General features: G+C 42.1%; 1 long non-coding RNA gene across 4 annotated transcripts in view; it reads left to right on the top strand.

Annotated features, from left to right (window-relative positions):
- LOC123629801 overlaps nucleotides 1–11,728 on the top strand; it is a 32,886-nt gene extending 21,158 nt beyond the window's left edge. For all 4 annotated transcript variants that reach the window (XR_006732272.1, XR_006732271.1, XR_006732270.1 and 1 more), the window contains 2 exons: nucleotides 3,008–3,051; nucleotides 11,614–11,728. This is a non-coding gene — a long non-coding RNA (uncharacterized LOC123629801). The remainder of the gene's footprint in view (nucleotides 1–3,007; nucleotides 3,052–11,613) is intronic.
- The last annotated feature ends 469 nt before the right edge of the window (nucleotides 11,729–12,197 follow it).

Here is a 12,197-nt window from a genome sequence, read left to right as displayed (position 1 = left end):
AAATTATTTAAAGTAAGTATTCTTTACATCTCAATTAAGAAAGCTCCAGGCTCTGACATTAGCTAGCTGTATGGCTAAGACAAACTCCTCATTGTTTTGACTTTAATTTCCTCACACTAAAGTTCTGATTCTACAATGTAGGTAAATCAAGTACAGAAAGCTATAATCATGCAAAACACTAATAGGATACATTCTACCTTTTCAAAAGTAGTCTCTGATTTGCAATTTTACAAATGTGTGATTTTAAAGATATTGTATATTTCATCATTGAATTCTACAGAATTAAATAAATATTATTCACTTATGAAAATTACAAACTTCTTCCTGCATAATTTTATAGTGAAGTAGAATCACATTAGTATTCTAAGTAATTTTAACTTTTGTTTTTAATTAAGGGCCAGAAAATGTGAAATATCTGATTGGGAAAGAAAAGAATATACTGCTGAATTTATCTTACTTTACATTTTAAAAAACCCTTAATGGATTTGGAATCTTTGTGATGGTGGCACACAAATCATACTTTAAATATTCACCTTCCAAATTTACTAATTTAATAAAAATTTGTATTTTTTTTACTACACTGTAACATTTCTTATTAAAATAAGAAATATTTATGTCAAAATGAAGTTATATATTTTTATCGTTACTTGGTTTCTAGATTGTTGGCGGCAAAGTTTTTTTTTAAATTAAGATATGGAGTCTCTTTTGAATTACTAGTAGACGTTAGCAAGAAGGAAACGCAGTGTGTATCAGTCATCACTGGCAGCGATTATTCCCACCAGCGGTTCTCATCCTTTCACTCATAAAATCAGCATAAAATTGACCTAATATTGCCAGATCAGATTGAGTATCTGGAAAGTAATCCTCAGGGAACAGAAAATTCGGTCTTTGTGCATAAAGTTGTAGAATCGGATTATTTTTTTCAGAGCTCTTTTGTTTCTTCCTTTGCAGTACTTCTGAAAAGTTGCCACAAAGATGCATCAAATGTGCTCTAAATCTAATCACATAGGCAGGAACCAAGTTAATCCATCTCAAAATATGGATGCACATGATTATAATAAAGTTTTGAGTGCTGAAGGATAAAATTCATTTAATGAGAAGAAAAGGATATTTTCCACTTCGTGATGAAACCAGTAGATGCTATTTTCATGTATTTACTTGTTTTCCCTGTGTGGAAAAGCAGAATGTACAGAAAAAACTGGTGGAGTAAGAGATGAGGAAAAGCGAGACAGGAAAACACACTTAGGTAAATGCTGCAAACAGTACAGGCAGACGGTAAGGGCTGCACAGCAACGTGTAAGAAACTTGTCACAAACATTTTCTCAAATGAGAACTACAAAGTTGAGTTGTTTAGAAGGGTTGTTTGAAATATTCACAGTGAAACCTCTTAATTCCATTGTTTATGAGAACATTATGTAACATTTCTGCATTATGATTTGTTTACGTGGCTATTAGTTATTGTAGTAATTTATCAAGGTAGTAACTTTTGTTTCCTATTTGATGGAGATTCCATCATATACTTTTGTCTTATGAGATTTAGATCTTAGCATCTACCATTTTGCTAAAATTGCCACATATGTATATTTTTTCCAACTGGGAACATAGTTATCCACAGGACATTAATGTTTGAGTATTTTATGGTGATGAATAATGCATTTCAAATTTATTTTAGAAATGGAAACATTTTGTTTTACATGAGGACATAATCATTTAATATTACCTTTATAAGTTTGTAATACATTATTTTCATATAAGATGTTTTAAATGATTTATTTATGTTAACTTATATGGGAACTTTTTACTCCTTAATAAGTAAAAAGTTTAATTCTAGAAAGCATGCTTTTTTTTAAGTTAAAATATTTGAAAAATATTCTGTTAAATAAAAACACAGGAGGAAGTAGCTCATGCTAAAAATGTTGCTAGACATTTATTAAAGTTTGGAATTAAAACTTTTGAAATTATACATCCTTAAATAATATTTCTTAAAAAGCAATATGGAGTAGTAGAAATAAACTGTAGATTTCCATTGGTTGAGTACCTGGAGTGTGGATCTTTGGTCCACCAGGGCCTTTTCCTTGGAGTGGAGTTCGAACCCTGTCATATAGGTTGTACTTGTTGTTCATATTTTATCTTGGGCTTTCAAAGGTTTTTGTCAGAAGTAATAATCTATTATTAAACACTATCCTTTTAAGAGACATTTAAAGTATTCAGAAGTTTTTGACAAAATTAAAAAATAAGTGTATGACCAACATATTTATTAGTGATTATTACAACTAAAACTTCACTTTCTTATGCTAAACAGAAGAGAAGTATTGTGAGAAATAAAGAAAACAAAAAGCTGATGTGAATATTTATAAAGCAATATTGATTTATATAAATTACCAAATTACTAGCTATATTAGAAAAATTTCTCTGAACTGTCCTGCAAATACCAACTGTATTTTAAATAAGCTGCCTTATACCTGCCTGCCAACTCACCTATTACTGCAAAGTCTAGGACTCTTAAAGCCAATATGAAGCAAACATTATTACAATTTTTGTAAATTTTTATTGGGGATTTTAAATGGAAATTTAAGCTGTATATTTTAGACTAGTCCCTGAGGGCTATAATGTATGTGATTACATGTTTACCACATTTAAAATTTTCTTTTAAAATTAAAACCAATATTTTTGTAAGCATAGTTAAAATTGAAAATTCAAAGTTCAGAATCTTTATGACATGTAAATAAAAAAGTGAGTTGCTAAAAGAAATACAGTAATGGTTTTTGATGGCCTAAGTTACTAATTTCATTTGTTGTATTCCAAAGGTCATTAAAACCCTTAAAAGTTCAACATATTTAACTCAATCAAGGAAAAGAAGTGAACCTCATCAACTGTAAATGTCTCAAGAGAAATTTAAAAATTATAATTAAAGTAGCTTTGACAATTTTAAGAGTATTTAACCAGGACTGTTGCTTTAAATGTGTTCTTTTGCCTCTGTTTAAGGATGTGTGTCAATTATTTACAGATCCTGTGGTTTTGTGGAAATTCCCAGAGGACTTTGGAGACCAGGTTGGAACCACATAATTTTTTGTAAAAAATTTAAAATTGAAATATTACAATTACTCCTACTCTTGCTGCTGCTGCAGCTGCTACTACACTACACATAAGTAGCTATAATTATTTTCTCTTGATCAACTGTGAGGAAAAATCTTTGTCAGGTAATTCTAACATTTCTGTCAACTTGATGTTGGAATCTCTTGATTATCTTTTTTCTTTCATTTTGAGATCTTCCTAGTTCTTGGTATAATAAGGGATTTTCAACTGAAACGTGGACATTTTTGTATTACATTACAAGACTTGGATCTTTTTTAGCTCTTTTAATTGGCTTCCTTTCTTGGGTACTACCTCATCACCAGCAGGTGGGGGTAGAAGTCCAGATTCCTCACTCGGCCTCCACTGACAGGTGAGAGGGATTCTTGTTACTGCTGGGTGGGGATGAACATGTTCTAGTGCCCTTCCCCGTGGTCTCCCCTGACACAGTAGCAGGGGCAGAAGAGCTCACTACCCAGTCAGCAGAAAGCCCCAGCACCCTACTTGGTCTTCTCTGACACCCCCTCTGTGGGGGTGTTGGTGTGCCTTGTTAGCCTTGCCAGGGTGGAAGTTTAGGCTCCCCATTTGGCCTTTACTGGTGTGGGCCATAGTTTTTGCTGTGATGCTTGGGTAGAGGAGAGTGGTTATTGTGTAAGAGTTTTCTCTCTTGTTCAGCTGCCCCTTTCCTGGTCCTGTAGCTTCTAGAGGGAGCAGGCTTTTGTTGGGACTTTTTTCATCTGTACCCATTGGCATTTCTCAGTTACCAGCTTGTTCTCCTTCAAGTCTGAGATATATGAGGCAAAAGGAAAACCCAGGGAACTCACCACCATAGCATCCCTCAGGCTGTGAAGTCCCTGGCCCGTCTGCCTTTTTCTCTCTCCCATGCAGCGTCATCTTTTTATGTATATGTGCAATCCGCCACATCTCTTACGCTCTCTTTCACATGTTCTGTCTTCAACTCTCTATAATATATAAACACACACACATATATAGTATCTAGGGTTTTTAGTTGTACTTAATGAGTGAAACAGGGAAAACTACTTATCCATCGTCCTGGAAGCAGAAGTCCACCTTGGCTTTAAGGGTAGTTTTTGTACATCAAATGGTACATTAGGTTGTTTTCATGCCCCCCATCCCCCAGCCTGTGCATATAGGACCCCATTGCTTCTGACCTTTGGAGTCTAGACACCGAGTTTCTTTGTGGGGAATTTTTCCTTTTTTTTTTTTAATTGCTTTTACAGCCTTTGTCTTTGGTCTGCAGTTTCACAATTACGTATTTATGTATGGATTCTTATTTATTCACATGATTCAATGTTATTTTTTATTCTAACAATCCTTTAATTTTCATTCTATAAAATTTTCACCCATTAATTCTTTTAATGTTGTCTCTCTACCCCCATTCTCCTATTTCTTTTTTTAATTCCAAAATGCCTTTTAGACCCTTTCCTTCAATCCTCCCCATCTCTTAAGTTCTCTATCATATGTTCTATCTTGAACTCTCTATACTGGCGCCTGGTAATTTCCTCCAGTTTCTATTCTAATTCACTACTTCTCTCTTCAGTCTTGCCCACTTTGCTTTCTAACATATCCATTGAGTAATTTTAATTACTGTAATTTTTATTTGTAGATATTCTAGATTCTATTAATAGAAATCTATTAATTCTTTCAAGACATCCTATTCTTTTTTTTTTAGGATTCACTTCCTTTTTTATGGTATTGATCATATTGAAGATACTTTATCAGGTTGTTCTTTTTTGTGTGTTTTGCTTTGTTTTGAGACAAGGTCTTTGTCTCCCAAGCTGAAGTGTGGTGCCACTATCGTAGCTCACTGCATCCCCAAACTTCTGGTCTCGAGCAGTCCTCCTGCCTCAGGCTCCCCAGTAGCTGGGTCTACAGGTGCGAGTCTACAAGTGTGCACCACTGTGCCTAGCTAATTTTTTTTATTTTTTGTAGAACAAGGTCTTGCTGTGTTGCCCAGGCTGGTCTCAAACTCCCGGCCTCAAGCGACCCTCCTGCCTCAGCCTCTGAAATTGCTGGCATTACAGGTGTGAACCAGCACACCCAGCCTATCGAGTTGTTCTTTTATTGAAATCTTGAAGGACTAAAGTATAGTCTGGCTGATTCACTCCTGGTGGCTTGTTTCCTTGAGTGTTTTGTGGTCTTACGTTTATTTTTGAAGCAGCGGTGCGTGTGGGGATTGTGTGTGTTGGGTGAGGATATGTCCTTCCAGAGTGATCTGCGTTTGCTTCTTCTGGGCATCTCAGTGATACTCCTTTCTAGAGCCACCTTTATTTTTGCTAATTTCCTAACTTGGGGGTTCATTGTCCACATGGTTATTTAAATTTGAATCCCAAGCCTACTTGTGGTACCAGCCCATAATTAATTTTCAAAGGGGAATGTTTATCCCATTCTGCTGAGAGAGCAGGCAGAGTCAGGGAAGATTCCTTGCCTGCCTGAGCTAGTGAGTGTGCTTTTGTTTTTCATCTCACCCTTTCACTTCTGGCCTAACCCTGAAGAAAACTCAGATTCAGTTCCGTACTCTCTCTGTCACGTGGACACCAGCTCTTGTCCCATCCCAAACAGACACTAAAGCCAATCTCAGTCTAGCAGCCCCCCACCCAAGGCCCTCATTGCTTTTTTCAGTTTCTTCTCTGTTCTAAGCGTCTGAAGATTTCCTAAAAGCTCAGCTATGCATTTTTAAAGTATGATATACTTTATCTAGCATTTTTATGTATTAATATTTGATCCCAAAAGGTTTTCAAACCAAAAGATTTTATATTTACTCTAAATAATTATCTTTTTGTTTGCTTATTAGTTTTTATTTTTAATTATTATGGATATATAATAAGCAGTTGCACATATTTATGGGATACATGTGATATTTTGATACAAACATATAATGTGTAACATTTGAGCTACAACTGCAGTCTCCATCCCCTGGGCCATGGACTGGTACTGGAATGTGGCCTGTCACTAACCAGGCTACACAGCAGGAGGTGATTGGCTGGAGGAAGAGCCAGCAAAGCTCCATCTGTATTTGCAGCAGCCAACCATCACTGCCCAGTGCCCGCATCACCGCCTGAGCTCCATGACATATTTGTAAATATGGTAATTATATATCTTTTGTCCAGCAAGGTACAGTTCAATAGATATATTACCCTTTGGCTAGTTGAGACTATGATGCAAGCTGGATAGTAATAATAATAGAGTATATTTAAGCAAAATTACCATAGCAGAAAATGATGATTTTTTTTTTTTATGAGACAGAGTCTTGCTCTGTCACCCAGGCTAGAGTGCTGTAGCATCAGCCTAGCTCACAGCAACCTCAAACTCCTGGGCTTAAGAAATCTCCTGCCTCAGCCTCCCAGGAAGCTGGGACTACAGGCTTACACCAGGACACTTGGCTTATTTTTTCTATTTTTAGTAGAGATGGGGTCTCACTCTTGCTCAGGCTGGTCTCCAACTCTTGAGCTCAAGTGATCCTCCCACCTCAGCCTCCCAGAGTGCTAGGATTACAGGCATGAGCCACCACACCTGGCCTGGAACAAATATTTCTTAAAGTCCATGCTTAGCTATATGAATAGTTTAAGTTCCAGGATTACACGGATTTGTGAAATTCATTTTTCTGTGTACCTATGTACAGAAACATTTGAATCTTTAAACTGTGTTATACATTGTTCTTTTTCTCTCTTAAGACATGCTATTGCCTACATGTTGCCAGCTTCTTGACCTGGTTTTCTTCTTCTCTTTACAACTTATACAATGTATTGGGCTTTATTTCTTAAATAGAAGAGGGTCTTGAACAAAACTCAGAAATTCCAATATTTGGGCTGGGCACAGTGCCTCACGCCTGTAATCCTAACACTCTGGGAGGCTGAGGCGGGAGGATCGCTTGAGGTCAGGAGTTCGAGACCAGCCTGAGCAAGAGCTAGAACCCCATTTATACTAAAAATAGAAAGAAATTATCTGGACAGCTAAAAATATATATATAGAAAAAAATTAGCCAGGCATGGTGGCACATGCCTGTAGTCCCAGCTACTCAGGAGGCTGAGGCAGGAGGGTCGCTTAAGCCCAGGAGTTTGAGGTTGCTGTGACCTAGGCTGACACCACGGCACTCACTCTAGCTGGGCAACAGAGCGAGACTCTGTCTCAAAAAAAAAAAAAAAAAGAAATTCCAATATTCTTGTTAGTCTGACGAGCTTGACCATTTTCCCTTCAATTTCTTGGGTTGTAAAAGTACTCAATGTAAATGATTAAGCCTGGCATGCATTATTTATTTGTTTGTTTATTTTTATTATGGCAAAATATAGGTAACATAAAATATACATTTTATGTGTACAGTTCATTGGCATTAAGTACAGTCACATTGTTGTACAGATGTCACCACCATCCACCTCTAGAGCTTTTTCATCTTCCAAACTGCTGCTCATCCCCATTAGGCAGCAGTTTTCCACTCTCCCTCCTCCTGCTCCTGGCAACCACAGTTCTTCTTTGTGTCTCTGTGAGTTTGACTCTCATTTAAGTATTTGTCCTTTTGTGACTGGCTTATTTCACTTAGCACAGTGTCTTCAGGGTTCATCCATGTTGTAGCATGTGTCAGAATTTCTTTCCTTTTTAGGGCTGAATAATACTCTGTTGTGTGGATATACCACATTTTGTTTATCCATTCATCCTGCTGACATAATCCTAACAGCACTATTCTTTGAGTTCAATTGCCTGTAACCATCTGAATATCATGAGAAGTTGAATAGGGTTCACCTCTGAGTGATGATGAATATAGTTCTTAAGAAACAGGCAGGGCTCAGTGGCTTATGCCTGAAATCTCAGCACTTTGGGAGGCCAAGGCAGGAGGATTGCTTGAGGTCAGGAGTTCAAGAACAGCCTGAACATCATAGCAAGAGCCCACCCCCATCCCCTACAAAAAATAAAAAAAATATTAGCCAGGTGTGATGGCATGCACCTGTAATCCCAGCTTCTTAGGAGGCTGAGGCAGAAGGATCACTTGAACCCAGGAATTTGAGGTTGCAGTGAACCCACTGCATTCTAGCCTGGGCAGCAGAGCCAGACACTGTCCCAGAGTGACAGGGCTGGGCCAAATGTCAGGAAAGAAACAGACTATTGGAGCTTAATGTGGGGAGGGAAGGTAGCCAAGGTTAGGGAGTGTTTGATCTGGAAAAGGAGGAGCGAACAAGGGAGCCAGGACTATGGAGCAGGATGTTCCAGGCCACACAACGAGCTGGGCAGCAGTGGGGCTTGGTGGTGGTGAGTCAGGATCGTGGGTGAGGGCTGGGCTCGGCAGTGGAGTGAAAGGGAGAGGGAGTTGGTGTTCTCCTAAACACTTCGGTTACTGTGCTAAGCAGAACGCAAGTTCTTTGCTAACCAGAAAAAGTGAAGTGACTCACCAAGGAAGGTTAAGTCTCCGGTGGCCTGGCACAGTGGGCGGGGGGACAGCCTGAGCACAGGGCTGGCTTTGAGGACTTGGGCTGCCCTGGAGAAGGACTAAGGCCCGCGAGGCAGCGGGGTAGCTGCCAGGCGACCGCAGCGTGGGGGCAGAGGCCTGGCGGTGGTTGGGTGCGGAGGGTGCAGGTGACAGGGGAAGGCGTGCCTGGAGCAGGATGTGTGGGGTGTGAGGGATGGGACTTGGCCGGAGATCGAACGTGGAGGTGGACAAAAAGGAGTCGAGGATAAACGTGGGGGTGATTTGCTGTGGAGCCTGGGCGGGGAGTGATGCCCCTTCCTAGGCCAGCATGGGCCTGGAGGGAGGGACCAAAAGGAATTCTGTCTTGTAAATGTGAAGTCTGCCGTGTTTATCAGGCAGTCTCATGGCAGTGTGGGGGCATCAGTGGGGTCTTAGTGAAGCAGTCTGAGCTGGAGACAAAATTGGAGTCGAATGTCACCAGGAAAGAGAGGCCAGGACCCACGCAGTGGAGCTGCAGTCCCCACAGGGCAGATTGAGAGGGTCCGGCGCTGGGGTGGCGGTGGCCGGCAGGTGCGAGACCCGGAGATGGCGAGCCGCAAAGGCGGGGTGGACGAGGACAGGAGTGGCCACTAGTTTTGGGCACACGGAGCTGGGGGACCTCGGCAGGCTGCTGCGGAGAGTGTCAGAGACGGACCCAGGGCGGGCGCAGCAGAGAAGGCGGCGGAGGCAGGGCTGAGGACTGCGGGCGGCCGGAGGGAGAGTCGCCGACAGGACCGCCAGCATGTTTTTGGTTGGTGTTTTAGGATGGTAGGTGCCAGGGCCACCTCTATTTTGCTGATAGGAAAAAGATACAGCAAAGGGGGAGAGATGGGTAATGCGGGGAGAAAGCGTGTTACTGAGAGAGAACAGTCCCGCGAGTGTGCGCAGGGCACGGGGCCGGGGATCGGTCTCCTGTCTGGTGATGGGCAGCGGTGACCGTGGATCCTGGCCGGGAGATGAGGCGGTTCCCATCTGAGGACATCCCTGTTCCCTAGAAGAGGTGGAGGGGACTCTGGGGAGCCCGCCTGGGCTTGGCGGTGGCTCTTCTGCCTGCAGATGCCTCGCCCTCCTCAGGAGTCTCAGGGCGAGGTCCACTCGTGGCTGCTTCGGCCCTGAGAGAGCGTCCTCCTGTCCCAGGCCGGCCTCCCCACCTCCTGTCGTTCCTGTGACCTGGTTTCAGACAGCACAGCTCCCCACACGTGTGTTCAGTGTCTTTCAAACGTTTCTATATTAGAACAACGTCTGCCCTGTGTTGTGGTTCACAAAGCAAACGTGGGTGTTTTTGTGGGAAGATGGTATTTAGTAGTGAGGGTCTCAGCTGGTTGGAAGTAAAGCCAGTGTCACTCTTCCAGGTCCGTGACAAGAAATTACTACAGAGGCGCAGCCGGGGTGCTCCTTGTCTGCGACATCACCAGGTGATGCCAGCTCCCAGGGTAGAGGAGGCCGCCCAGCACCGCGTCTGCAGCCCGGCCCTGGCAAGGCGCCCTGTGTGCCGTGTGTGCCGTGTGCTGTGGGTGCCCGGGCAGGCAGTGAGGCTGTCACCCAGGTGTCGGGCAGGCGGTGAGGCCGTCACCCAGGTGCCCGGGGCAGGCGGTGCAGCCGTCACCCAGGTGCCCGGGGCAGGCGGTGCAGCCGTCACCCAGGAAGCCCCTTACTTCCATCTGGATCTGAGAGGTCTTGGAACGAGCCCCCACCACTACTTTACCACGTAGAGAAACATGTTTACAAGGTTTTAGGTAGATAAAGCAATTTTTCATGTTTCATTACATTTCTTAACATGATGCCTGGACACTTTCCTCAAGGTTCACGAAGCTTTCTGTGTGGTGAGTTCTTAGAAGTGAGTTACTCTGGGTGGAGATTGCCTGGGTTCCAGTCCTGGTCCCGTTACCAGCTGGTAACAGGTGCTTCAGCCGCCTGGACCTTGGTTCCCTGGTCCGTAGATGAAGGTGATAATAATCATGTCATCCTCGTGAGGTTATTGGAGGTTTAAATTAAGTTAACGTGAAACATTTATATTGTAGCTATTAGCTACCTATGGCAATTTAAATGAAATTAAATAAAGTAAAAAATTTAGTTCCTCAGTTGCACTGGCCACGTTTCAAGTGCTCAGGGTCCACGTGTGGCTGGTGCCTTCTGTGTTGGACAGTGCAGGTTAGAGAACATTCCTGCCCTGAAGAAATCCCGTCAGATAACCCTGACCTCAGTGTTTGCCAGCACAGACCTAGAAAGGTGTCGTCTAAACGGTATCATCAGGGGTTCCTTCCAGGTGGGAACCAGTTCAGTGAGGAGACATCACCCGGCTGCTTCCCTGCTCCAGGCTGTGTCCTCAGAGCTGGGTGCTCTGCGAGAAGGCAGGCAGCTCCCGGCCCAGCCCGCGCTGCGCTTGCCCGGTGAGAGGCTCAGATGTGAAGTCATCAATCAGGGTATCAAAGTGTCATGGTCAGAAATTTGTCCTTAGACACATGAGAGCTGGAAACAGCAGGTTTGAGAGTGGGTCCTGGAGTCAGCAAGGTCCTGGCTTTACCACTGGCTGCTGTGTGACTTTAGGCAACTTAATTAATCTCTCTGGGCCTCAGGTTTCTCATGGAAAAGGGGGGGAAATAGCAGTCCATCACAGAGTCCTTATAAAGCGTCAGTGTGATAAATTCCTACAAAACAACCCTGCCAGCACGTTGCAGGGTTGACTCGGTGGCAGCCATCAGCTGTCATCTTGCTCACCAGTCAATGTCTGGACTGTGCCTGGCACATACTAAGAGCTCAACAGATATTCATAAAAAAAAGGAAGGAAATTCTGTTTCCTTTTGCTTGAGCAAACAAAAAACAACAAACTCTCTGGCTTATTGTCTCATTTTTCTGGAAACAAAATGAAAGAGACCCTGGGAGTGTGTCATGTACTTGGTGCATTCAGGTTATGTGAGTTACCTTAAAGGTGTTGTTGCCATTACCTCAAAACGTTGAAAAGCAGTGTGAGTAGTGAGAATGACTAGAAAGAGTTGCTAGCTTTATAAAATGCATGTATTATTTTCACAATCTTATATTACGCAGCTGAGAAACCTACAATGCGCTTACTAATTGGTTAACAGATGCCAGAACGCTAGCGAGTCAGAACATTGTGATCATCCTCTGTGGAAACAAGAAGGACCTGGATGCAGATCGCGAAGTTACGTTCATAGAAGCCTCCAGATTTGCTCAAGAAAATGGCAAGTGACCTTTTATCTCTTACTGTTTTTCAAATGACAAATTTGGGGGGTAACAACATTTCTTTGAGTTTAAAACATCTATTGGAGTTTCAAGGTTATATTTAGGAAATGTAGAATTTGAGATTGTTTTTACTATAAATTTAGACTTATTTAGTGTATTTTCAGTATATTGCATTCTGCCTACAAAAGTTACTATGATGATAAAAGCAAATCTATTAACATTCATATGACTTTTTAGTATTAGATCTTTGAATATTAGAGATCTTGGGTTAAAGTGAAATTTATTTATTTATATATATGCGGGGGGGGCAATGGACACACACACACACACACACACACACACACACACACACACACACACACACACACACACACACACACACACACACACACACACACACACGTGTCTCTCTCTGTTGCCCGGGCTGGAGTGCAGTGGCGTAATCATAGCTCACTACAACCTCAAA

This window comes from Lemur catta, unplaced genomic scaffold (genome assembly GCF_020740605.2).
Source record: "Lemur catta isolate mLemCat1 unplaced genomic scaffold, mLemCat1.pri scaffold_43_ctg1, whole genome shotgun sequence".
Taxonomy (NCBI): domain Eukaryota; kingdom Metazoa; phylum Chordata; class Mammalia; order Primates; family Lemuridae; genus Lemur; species Lemur catta.
Note: the sequence above shows the minus strand (reverse complement) of the source record. Positions and strands in the feature narration are given on the sequence as shown.